We start from the raw sequence: 12,397 nt of genomic DNA, 5'->3' as shown, positions 1-12,397 counted from the left end.
TTGCTTCTAATATTACAAACTTCTGAGTTCCCAGCTGGCAATGCAAGCAATCAAAATTGGGTCTCCCGAGTGCAGTTGCATGACACACATGAACAACAATTTCATTTAATGAAGAATTAACCCGCAGCCCACCACGTTAATGGGTTCCCATTCCTGTTGCAGAGGCCACCTGATCAGAGCACTGTAGCTCCCACTTTGCATAGGTAACAACACCCTGGTCAAGTAATATCAAACCTTCTCAGAGCCCTATCGTAACAAAGCTCACCGACAGAGGGAAAGATTATTGGATTAAAGGACTGAATTGCAACTTGGCTTCATTTTCTGTCTTTCCTATAGACTTTGTCAGTAAGTCACTTAACCTCCCTGAGTTTCATCTTCTCTTCTGTCATACAGGGACAATAATACCTCCTTTGACTGTCTTTTTAATCTAGAGTATAAAGAAAGTGACACTACCCTCCCTCTCAATCTCCGCTGAGGCATCTAATCATTGCTGTGATTCTGATCAGTAACAGCATTAACTACTGTTTAAACAGAAGAGCCTACTTCAATTTGGAATTTCTTGATTTTATCTGCTTAAAATTCTCTCTCATTTTTTTCCCCTTTTATCTTCTTCTCAGGAGAAGGTAGGAGGAAAGGAATCATTTGTTTTGGGTTGATGATTTAGTTCTTTACATGTTCTGAGCGTACTATCATAGGAGGGAAGCATGGGACAGACCCAAAGATCCAAATGAGAAAAAGCTGGCAAAATTCGCTTCTTTTGGTAGGATCACTCCCCACACAGTGTTCCTCAGAGCTTAGATTGAAAGATGATGTGCAAATGAATATCCAGAAAGAACACGTAGCTCAGGTGTGAGTTTCCCTCAGTGAGTCACCTCAAAAGTGACCTGGGTGGAGGTGCCCTCAGCACCTCCCCAGCTTTTCATAGACTGAAGACCTTGTGCAACCATGTGATTTTTCTTGATGTTCAGTGTAAGTCTCCCTCTACTGTGATTTAAGCCATTGCAGCCCCAATTATAGTCCCGTATCAACTCTTCTCCTTTATTAGTGTTTACTGCAAATTATCTAGGGTAAGCAGTTGCCATATTCCTCAACAGTAATCAATTTAGCAACCTGTAGCCACTCACTACTCTTATTTTAAGTCTGTTTTCAAATATTTTTAGCTGAGAGATTCAAATGAACACCAACACATTCAGTTGTGTCAGACTGCCATTCAGAGGCTTTTGTGCTGCAAAATCCAGTCTGGAGAAAGGTTATTCATACATTCAGAAAACTGACTTTACTGGCATACGTACATGTTTGTATTTGAAATTTCGAGACTGACAACCCTTCAAAACCAATTGCCTTCTCTTGGGACAGGAACACGAACCTTTATTTCTCCTTGATCTGAGAACCGACACCACTGTGATCTCCATCACGAGTCTAACAATATTAAGTGTGCTGTTCTTTGCAGACAGGACTGACTGCTTGATTTGAATGACTCTAAGCTGACCTTGGGGGAGCTGCTGCTTTTTGTTTTGTTTTGTTTTTAGCTCATCTGCTCCACATTGTTGGAAAAAATCTTATAGACATTACATGATCCACATGGACTTAAACACCAGTTGATTTCAGCAGCCTCTTACATTTTTTTTAACACAGCTTTATGACCTGTTGCAGCTTAGTATAGGAACATTTTTTTTTTTTTAGATTGAAAGATGTGACAGGCCACAGAATACTCAGTGAAATAATAAAACTACCCCAAATATGCATCACGAAGCACCACTAAATACCAAATTCCTCTGACAAAGGTGCCTGTGGCAAAAGTCCAGAGAATGGGCACTCCAGACTGCAGTGGTACTTCAAGACTGGCAGCTGCCTGCCAGCAACAGAAGTCCTTCTTTTCTCAGCAAAAAGGGAGCTGTGTGCCATGTGCTAGTTAACTGATGGGCATCAGAGAGACTGAGGAAGAGCTGGAGCTGGCAAGTTCCCCAGGGCTTGTGCCTCTAGCTCATGGTTCTGCCTCTGCTCTGCCCAGCCCCTGCTGCAGTGCTGGGCTGCAAGCATCCTGTCAGCTGCACAAGGTACAAGGCTCCTCTGGCGCACAGGGAGCCTTATAGAGATATTTAAGAAGGCAGAATTATCTGCCATTGCTAAACAGATTTAAAATACTGAGGTTTTCAGAACCACACATATAACTTAAAAAACCCTAATAAGTGAGAATCTGAAACTCAGGAGGCCCCAAATGGAATTCAGAGACAGGTTCAAGCTCTTCTGACAGAGATAAAAGAGTTGCATCCATTCATGGAAAGAAAAACAATGTTATGATCATTCCAATGATTTGTTTCTAATTAATTCATGATCGATATTTCATACTGCTGAAACAAGATCTGAGACATGATGCAAGAAATCCTTCATGTGCCACAACCTAATGGCAGCACGCGTGCTGACTCACTGTTTCCATTATTAACTAGTTTTCCTGATAATTCATAACTAATCTCTTAAATTAATTCTCCTGCTCCCAGACAAATTGCCCACACAGCACCAGGGGCCCAGCGGACACCTGGGCAGGCAGCAGGGGAGCAGGACAGGGCAGACCCTGTGGTCATGACCAAGTTTAGCCGTGAGTCAAGCTTACCACGCAAGCTTGTGGTGAGAACGCAGGTTCTGAGGTCAAGCTGGGCAGCCCACAGATCAGGATCTGTGCTAGCTTCAGGGCTCCCCAGGCAGGTCCGTGGTGCTGACGCAGGGCCAAGGTCAAGCTGAGAAGTTAGCCCATGAGCTACAGTCCAGATAAAGCCTACAGCACAACAAGCACAAGCATAGCAGCAGAGCTGGCAACCAGCACTGCTTTATAGCCTAGGGCTGAGCTGAAATGGTGCTCCTGGACTTAGGGGCAGGAGCAAGGGCAGAGGGGAGACCCCAGGTGAGGCTGGTCAGGACCATCAGTGCTTACACACCCTGATACATAGATGTGCTGTGTTTTTAGGTTGTCTTTATAAACAAATGCAATGAAGAGTGCCACACATTTACCTGCCACAGAGAGCAGGATTTTAATGCTATATAAATAATAACTTGATCCTACAAACCCTTCTGTATGTCGCTGAGAGCTTATTACATCCTGAGTATGAGGATGCCGGGTGTTTCCACTGATGAAGCTATTTCGCTATGATAAGCCACGCTAAGTGGGCTCAGTTTTGCATCAGTGGAGTGTTTTTGCATATTGCACTGCTGGGTAAAAGAAAACCTTCTACACTGCAAGAATTTGCCATACACAAAAATCCCACTGCAAACATCTATGTACATGAGCAGTTCCAATCAAGTCAATACTCTGTGAAAGTGCTGTGTTGGTGCTAGCAAGACTAAATTAAGGGCCTGTGACTTTGCCAGTTTCTTGGAGGTTCACTGGAAAACTCATCCATAGAGTTTCAGGACTTTTTAGCAATATCCATTACCTTTTGATTTATAAAATTGCACATGGAAAAAGAGTAGCAAATGTTTTTGGCTATAAGAATTCAAATAGTTTTTTGGAAGAACTGTTATTAGAACCAACCTTAAGTCTAGCCAAATATTCCCATTCTTCTTCATTTCATTTCTTGATATATGCTTTCCTGTTGAAAGGAGAGCTGGAAGAATTGTCCATATTTCAATTCTATACAACATATTTTCTTTATCAGATGCTGATTTCTTTTTTTTTTTCTTTCTTCTTTTTCTTTTTTTTTTTTTTTCCCCAGACATTTTTCCATTTCATATATTTTTAAAACAGACAGAAAAAACCCTAACTGTACCTTACACTTCCCATTTTATGCAGTATTTTACAGTTATGTCTTAAAATTCTTCCATAAACATAACCTTAAATTAATACAATTATTTTAGGGCAAGTTCTTGAGAAGCTGGCATAACATTTAAAAATCCAAGGCAACTCATATTAAAAACCGAGCAACTTCACATTTGTATAAAACTATAGACACATGCTCATACATGCATATGACATACTTTTAGTGTAGTGACACATTATTATGGGTTTATATATAGGCTATTAAAATAATGTAAACAAACAAAACAAAGCAGATTACCAGAAAAACTGCAATAACAAGATTCAGACCAAAATTATAATCCCCAAGCAAGCTGAGAACACAGTCAGAGCATTTAAAATTTCATTCCACTCCTACAACACTTGTGTTCACTAGTTTATCTACAAAAGAGATTTGGGGGCGGGGGTGAGGTTCTAACGTGCTAAGATTGTTTCTCCAACCAGGCTCAGGCTGGGTCTTGTTTGACTGAAGTGGAAATGCACCCTTTTGCAGCAAGCTCTGAGTCTGAACAAGACTCACCATGTCCATTCAAACAACAGCTCTGACAGAAATACCAATCTGAGTGTGGGAAAGTCCTTTAGAAGCATGTTGTGCCCTTGCAGCTAAGCAGAACAACCAATGGCAGCTGATAGTGCAGTAGAACTGTTCATCTCTCTCTAGACCATCCTCTGAAAGCAGCTGCCAGTATGGACTTTGTTCAGAGAACCGTGCTGCAGTTGAACAGGGCAGTGTTGGTACAGAACAAAGCCTTACCTTCAGGCAAGCCAGCGGAAGGAATTAATAAACAAAGTTACCCATAAAGTGAGAATGCAATGCTAACATAAATGAAAGTGATTGTAAACTGTGTTAATGCATGGATAATTAATGTAGTAAATAGAACAGAAGAGAAGGCACACAAAACACAGCTTTGGTGAATGTTGTAGGAAAACCTGTCAGCAATAGATGTCAAATCTATCCTTTGTAGCTTCACTGAGGTATTTTGCAGTGAAACAATCAAAACAAATATTCAGATCCCAATTACGGGACAAGAATCTTCTTGCAGTCTGGTGTTAGGAGTTCCCAGGCAGTGTGCTTTGCAATTCACAGTTTTCATGCTGTGCTTCGTGTGACTGGCTGAGGGCTCAGATCTCAGGTGAGACCCCAGTCCACCTGGTAGGTGAGTTTGTGTAGCTGTGAGAGTACAGGAACAACTCTGTACCATTTATGCAGGGAAGCAGTAAAATTGCTTTCCTGTTTAAACTGCATGTGCATATGCAAAAAAAAAAAAAAAAAAAAAAAAGTCTTTTTTGTTTGGTTGTTTGGTTGGTTTTGTTTTAATTCTTGTTCATTGTAACAATGCACTTCATTTCTGGCTGTTCACTTTCTGCAGTTTAATATTTTTGACTGTACCTTGGACTTCCCAGGTGGTCATCCATCTCATGTGTTGCTTAGTGTCCAGGTCCTCTCCATCCCATATTCACCAGCATATTCACCAGCACCAGCAGGTGCTGAGCAGCCTCACGATTTCCTCAGACTCTACAGGGCTGGAAAAAACATATGCTGGACCACGAAGCAACAAGCAGCAGTTACACTTGGCAAGCCTAAATCCAAAAGGGAGGATTATGGATTTTAAAGCTGATGTGGACCATTCCACATTCCATGGCAACTTTCCAATTTACTCCCCCGTAGTTAAGCAAGAACAAACACACAGAGACAGGGGCTGTCAAAGGGCCCTGAGAGCGTCCCCTGTCCTGGGGATTTGGCTGCCAAGACTCAGGGCCAGCTTAGAGGCAGTGCAGCTGAGAGGTGCCCCAGCTCCTTTGCTGGCGTTGGATACAGCACTGTGGGGAGGCCTCAGCCAGGACTGAGACCACATCCAGTAAGACTTGCTTTTAGGCTAAGCCTCGGTTTTTGTTCCCCATCTGAGCTCCAGCTGTGTCACAGCCATGCCTAACCCTGGCTTTGATCCTGTTGCTCTGACCCCAGACCTTGACCTGTGACTGACTTCAGCCAGACCTGTCCTGCCTCGTCACTGTAGACGTCTCTGGTGCTCACTGGGCTGTGCCCGATCGTGGTTACCCTCGCCAGGCTTGCCTTGCTTGCCTCCCTCAGGGGCTGCGGGGCTGGGCCTTTGTTCACCTTCCCTTGCAAAGAGACAGCCCTTGCTGCTCCCTGACAGGCCGTTCCTCTCAAAAGCTCCACAGCTTTTAAAGACTGATGATCTCAGCTAAAATGCCAACCCTTTTTCCTTCGCAGAACAAGAATAGTGGAATCAGACAGGAATCAAACCTACCACTTTTACTACTGACCCACGGAAGCAGCAAAATTTGTAGGCTTACATTGCTTTCCCTCTCTCAGAGATAAGAAGACGGGGCTAGAAACCTTGGGAACTCTTTTGTTTAGTCCTCTAGCCTTTGTATACCAATAGTATAGAGAAATCCTGGAAATAAATGCCATTAATTCATAAAATAGAAGAAAATAACTTGTATGAGCACTGACACAAATCTTTCAGTTAGGTTCCTTGAGGCCTTTTAACCAAGCCCAGTCAAAACCTTCACCACACTAGCACCACAATGAGTATCACAGCGCCAGCAGCCTTCATGAGATAAAAAAAATAAAATCCCCTCTGGACAGAAAGTCAAAGAGAGTCCAGGGAAACTCTGGTCAGCATGCCTTGATGCTCTTTTCTTCTTCCCTAGCCCCAGCTGATTTTGCTGCAGGCTGAGGCCCTGCTCCAGAAGCAGCCTTTTAGTGCCTATGGCTGAACTCTGCAGCAGCTGCTCAGGCCTTTTGCGACCACAGTGTTGTGACACAGTCATGATTTTACCACAAAAGTGGTGTTGACCTGCCATGAACCCTAAAGAGCTCAACCCTGACTAGGAAGGAAGGCTGGCAGGCGGCGCGACTGACTAAGCCTGGTTTCCTTAGGAACCCAGCCCAGGAGAGTGAGAAAGTAAGAGCATGTGTGTTCTGGTAGGCAGTGAATAATCCATTAAAACTCTTAATTAAAAATTTAAACATGTGTCTGCTAATTACATCACCCTTCTCCTGCCCTCAGAAAGCAGCAAATGAGCATGGTTGCACACCTGCCTGTGTGTTTATTTCCTTGCGATGATGCTCACTTGTTCAGCAACCCAAATACCAGCTCAGGTAGCAGCTGCCATTTTAAAAACATTCTGGGGAAGAGCGATGACAAATATTTTCTTTTTGGTAATGAACGGCAGGACTGTTCACAGGAATTCTGCTCACTGTTGATGCATGCTCTGAATTTGTTGACATTTTTTGTATATCTATGTTGTTTCTACTTGTTCTCATCTCTCAGACATGGCTATTTAAAGCCAGCCAAGCACACTGTGCTGACTAGCCACCTGAAGACCTCTGAAAAGAGAAAGAGACCGGCTAAATGATTTAAAAAGCAGTCTCTAAGGACATGAAAATGAACAAGGCCATTGTTTGTAAGATCAGAAAATGCAGAGGAAGGTCTGCCTCTGCATTTAGACCCGCCACAGAACCTCAGTGTTGCAGGCATAGTGTAGTGCTCCACATTTCAAGCACACATAGGGGTGAGGAACCTCACCACAGTAAAGGCATAACGCTGGTTAACTGTTGTCTGTACAAATGGGCCCTCATAGCAAGAGAAATTTGCTTCTCCGTCCCTAAGCCACCCTGCAGGGAATGGCCTTGGGTACATGTAGCCTCCTTCTTTGCAGCTCTGAGACAGATGTCTAGCAGCCACTTGGTATCAGGCCACAGCCTCTGAGTTGGGAAAGCTGCTTTACCCACTGCCTGGAGGAGCAGGATCGTATTCAATATTGTAGTTATTTATTATGGTCATTAATTTGGCAGGAATTAACCAAATTTTGGCAGGTGCTGTATGTTTTCATGCATTAGCACAATGCTGCTGAGCTATAGTGGGAACACTGGGTGAAAAATCGATTCCCTGAACTTTGCCTCCTGTCAGAAAAGCAGAGGCTGGAGAAGGAGGGCCTGTGTGTGTCCACTGCAGGTGGATGGTTACTCTCACCAAAGGTTTGTCCTGTGTGCTTGCTCTGAGACCTGCCTTCACACAGGGATCCCACCACAACCTGCTGCACCCCTTGGGACACACCAGAGAAGGCTTCATTATCCTCTGGGGAAGGGAGGAGAAGATGGCCGCCCTGGCACTGCTGAGTTTCCCCACAGCGAGTCCATGCCCCACAGTCACCCCCCTAGGGCAGTCCAGCTTCCTCTAAAAAAGGGTTGTTTGTTAACATTTGAGGTACATGTAGAGTTCAGGATCCCAAATGGCAAGTTAGGGCCACATGAGATCCCAAGCAAGGCCAGGAGGTGAGCTGGCCCTAGGCAGAAACGCTGGGCCCAGCAGGCCCAGGCTCCAGTCACTGAGGAGGGAGCCCTGATCAGAAATGAAAAAATTGGGCTGTCTTTGTAGGGTGTCAGCCCCCAGCCCAGGGCACATATCCACAGGGTCTGGGTTTCTGTGGGTCGCTGCCACCACCCTTTGCACCACAGTGGTGGAGCTTACACCAAAACCTGTAAAATGGGAGTGGGGGGGATGTGCCCTCAGCGGGCTCCTTGGACAAAACACATTTTCTTATCATTTGTGTAAAGAATGGATGCATTTAATGCAGGAACAGTAGCAACCAAAAAGTCATCTCACTAAGTAGCAAGATCACCCACCACTTGGGAGTAGTTAGAACTATTTACAAAATGTTTTCACACTTCAGCAAGGAAGAGGCTGTGTATATCTGACTGTGGAGCAGAAGGCAATCCTATAATAATGCCTCATCTTTACCAATCATTCCAAATTATTCACATGAAAGATCCTGTTTTCTCTCTTGGACTTTAATGAAGCTCCTGTTGAACCAATTATTCACTAGCTATTCATGTATTGTCAGAAAGGAAATCACAGAAGCTTTGTCATTAGGAACAAGATTTGATTGGCAAGGCACATGGCTCTGGGGTGGGTTTTCTTCTTCCCCTTTTCTGCTCTAGAGCTGTAGCTTTTAGCTGGCAATTTCCACTGCTATAATCTGATGAAAAGTGATAAAACGCATCAGACTGCAGTACTCAAATGAGAAAACACTCCAGATTAGTAGGAATATAATTATGTTTTTCATGACATTGATTTTTTTATTTTCTAACTGATAAAAGTAAACAACTGAGGGAGGGGGGGGAGGAGTGCTGAAAAACAACATTTAGACTTTAGTGAGATAATTAACTCAGCAATTAAACATATTTTGTATTCAGCATTTGTCCTCCATAGCACACAGCATATGTGACGTTTGTCCTTTATTCAAATTCTTGCTTCTTGCAATCTTTTTTGTCAGCAGGAGTGGCAGCCGGCAAGAGTCCTGTATGAAGGCCCACTTCTATGATTCTTTACTTTTAAAGATGAATATTCACAGCTATGGTTTGGAAGGGAAGAGGTAGCCAAAAAGAATCATTAAGCTGAGCTAAATGAGCAGAATTGAGAGGCAAGAGATCTGTGCAACACACATTTGTGTCTGTTTCCTTTTTGCCAGCAGTATTTGGAGAGGAAGTAAACCTTATGATCCTTGCTGCTCTGTATACCACTCAAGTTTATCTGATGCAATATGGAGCTGCAATGTAAAATGCCCTGCACTGAGATCCCATTCAGTATCCCAGCATCAGAATGGACTAGCATGTGGGCAGGATGTGTCTAAGGAAAATTAAAGAACAAGAATCAAAGCCAATGAAAGAGGCTAGTCCTTTGGTAGGGCTGCCTGCTGTTTCAACACAGTCGGTATCTCCCTACAGCATGAAACATGGGCGTAAATAACAGTGCATCATTAAAAATCTCACTAGCCTTTTTATCAAGAAGTTCTTCTTTAATTCCATCGTCAGCTCAGTGCAGTGTGAGAGTGTCTTGAGGGAAACTAATTGTCTTAGAAGGTATGTTTAGAAGTACAGGAGCAATGTCCTCCCCATCGCTGCCCAACTTCCTGTTTCAGAAAAATGAGGACATTAGGAAAAAGTTAGAAGGTTGGGATCAATAAAATGCGCTGCTTGTGACTTTACAGGCAGGACCAAGAGGGACAAGCAAACACTGTGTCAGGCAGAGGTGTGCAGATATGTCATATAAAAAATGATTGGAATGATACAGTACTTCTGCCTGTCAACCCAAACTGCAAATCTACAGCCGATACTGTGCAAGTTAATACCCAGACACACGGCAATTTATCTTTTTTTCTTTGAGACAACAAGATGTGAGGCGTCTTTTCACTGCAGAACTCTGAGCCTCAGGGAAACACAAATATCTTCCTCCTCTGTGAGACTCCTTCTACGGCCCAATTTAAGCTGCTGCTGCTGGGGGGGGTAGAAGGGCTAACTTCTGAGCTGGCATAGATTTCTATAGTAAATGTACTATGACAAGTCTTTCCAAATTAGTTTCTTCCTTTCCCAAGCTCAACTTGCTGGGTTCTGTGCTAAAAATCTTGTTTCTTGCAAGTGAATTTGCATTGTCCTGAAACACTGTGGTGCATAACAAACATCAAGCCTCAAGAGGCTGTTTTACTGCTAATTGTAGGCAATTAAATGTATCATGTGTGTATTCATAATACACACAACTCACTATGTATCTGGGCACAACCTTTCCTAAATCCAGGGTGTTCATTTTTTGAAATCTGTGGCCACTTACAGAATGCAAATGTTGCACTGATGACTGCTTTTCACTATCAGATATAAAATGTGTTTGTTTTTGTACTGACCTTGGGAGATGAATAGAAAACTGTTTTGTCCTTACCCTGCAAGACAGCCAGAGCAGCTGGCTGTGCTTTAGGACAGGCTAGCCTAAAATACATCTATCCATGTGAGAGATTTATGGGAGAACCCTAGAAATTGAACAGGATCCCCAGGGAAGTGGTCATGGTACGGAGCCTGCTGGAGTTCAGAAAGCATTTGGACAACGCTCTCAGACGCATGGCTTGATTTTGGGGTTGTGCTGTGTGGAGCCAGGAGCTGGACTCGATGATCCTTCCAACCTGGGATTTTCTATGCTTCCATGATTCTATGAAATACTGTTAGTTACTTGAATGCCATTAATAGTTCCACCAATAGATGGTAACCCTGAAAATATATCCAAAGTGGGATCAAGAATTTCGATAGCAATCTAATCTAATTTTGGGGAAAATCTTGGTAACTCTTTCACCCCTTAAGAAACCTACATTTTTTTTTTTTATTATTATTATTATTATTATTATTTTTAAACTAACTGGGGACAGGAAGTGTGTTTGTGGGGCAATACTTCAGGGGAGAGATCAATCCACTGGAAGCAAAAGGTTGTGTAGTTTAAAGGAAGTGCCACCCAATCAGCAGGTGAGCAACGGGATTTGTTGCAGTATCACCAGTATTAATTAATATTAAGAGAGTCATCATTAGCTTGCAACCCAAGTAATTTTAAGAAACTGAGATGGGAGTAATTAACTCCCGAGTCATTTTTCTGATGGATATAGATTTCACGGCTTTATATATTTGCCTATTTGCTATTTCTTTTCCCTCCTCCTCCATTTCTGTGAAAACTGCACACAAACTAGGGGAGAGGCCAGAGAAGAGCTCCTGTTTTAGATGGCTAACAGCCTTACAGCCTTCCTGCCTCCTCCCTGTATCGAAGAGGTGCCTGCGGGTGCGCTTCAGCCCCCTGCTCCAACCTTTCCTCTGGAGGCAGCCTGGAGAGCAAGGCTGTCTGACCACCTGCATTTGGCACTTCCAGACACGCGATGAGAACTGCCAGCAAACATGTAGGGGCAGAGGGAAATTGCATATTCCCAAGGACCCAAAGAAGAGACATTCAAAAACAGAGCAATTTTTAAGCACAGTGAAGTGTTACTTCTAGCATTACTAAGAAAAATATGTGGAACGACGGGTAGTTTTCAAGCTGAATCTGTTCTTTGAAATACTCCCATATGCTGTTATGATTCCACAGTAATACTTCTTTAAGGGTAATATTTTACACCAATGTTAACATTTCCATGGCACCATAGCGAAGGAGGACTTCCAAGCACAGGATTTCTCTCATACTTAGTTCAGGAGCTCTTCAATTTTTCTATGCATTTATGCTGCACCACTGGCTTGAGATATTTGATCCAGAGTAATGCTAATGCTTTGCTTTTCTTCATTCCAGACTTTATTCAGTCTCCTTTAAAAACATCACTGGGGAGTAACAGGGCCTTGGAAAGCAGGAAGCCCAGCCAACGCTTGCTTGCAAGTACATGGCAAAGCTCAGACCAGAAGACAGATGAACTTGGTCCTTCTCTCATTTGAGAAGCAGCTCAGGTCGACATTGCTCTGAACTTTGGAGATGATCTGCCTGCTAAGCTATAGCACATTTATGATTTGCAGGTTTCTAGTCTGACTTGGCTTCATTTTTTAACTTTTCATTTTCTTTTTAGGGACCCAAACTGTTCACTGGGTTTGGCAGCTGATGGCTATTAACTGTCACACTCCAATAACCAGGGGATAGTTAGAAGAGCATTAAATATTTGCACTGTGCAGCAAGGCTATACTTCATCTCAGTACACATGAATCCCATGCTCTTTTCACACTGGAAGAAAACCCACCTTATTGCTATTCAAATCTATCTGTCTGTCTCTCTCCCCATATTGTCATTACGC

Source organism: Aythya marila (assembly GCF_965140915.1).
Source record: "Aythya marila genome assembly, chromosome: 7".
Lineage (NCBI taxonomy): Eukaryota > Metazoa > Chordata > Aves > Anseriformes > Anatidae > Aythya > Aythya marila.
Note: the sequence above shows the minus strand (reverse complement) of the source record.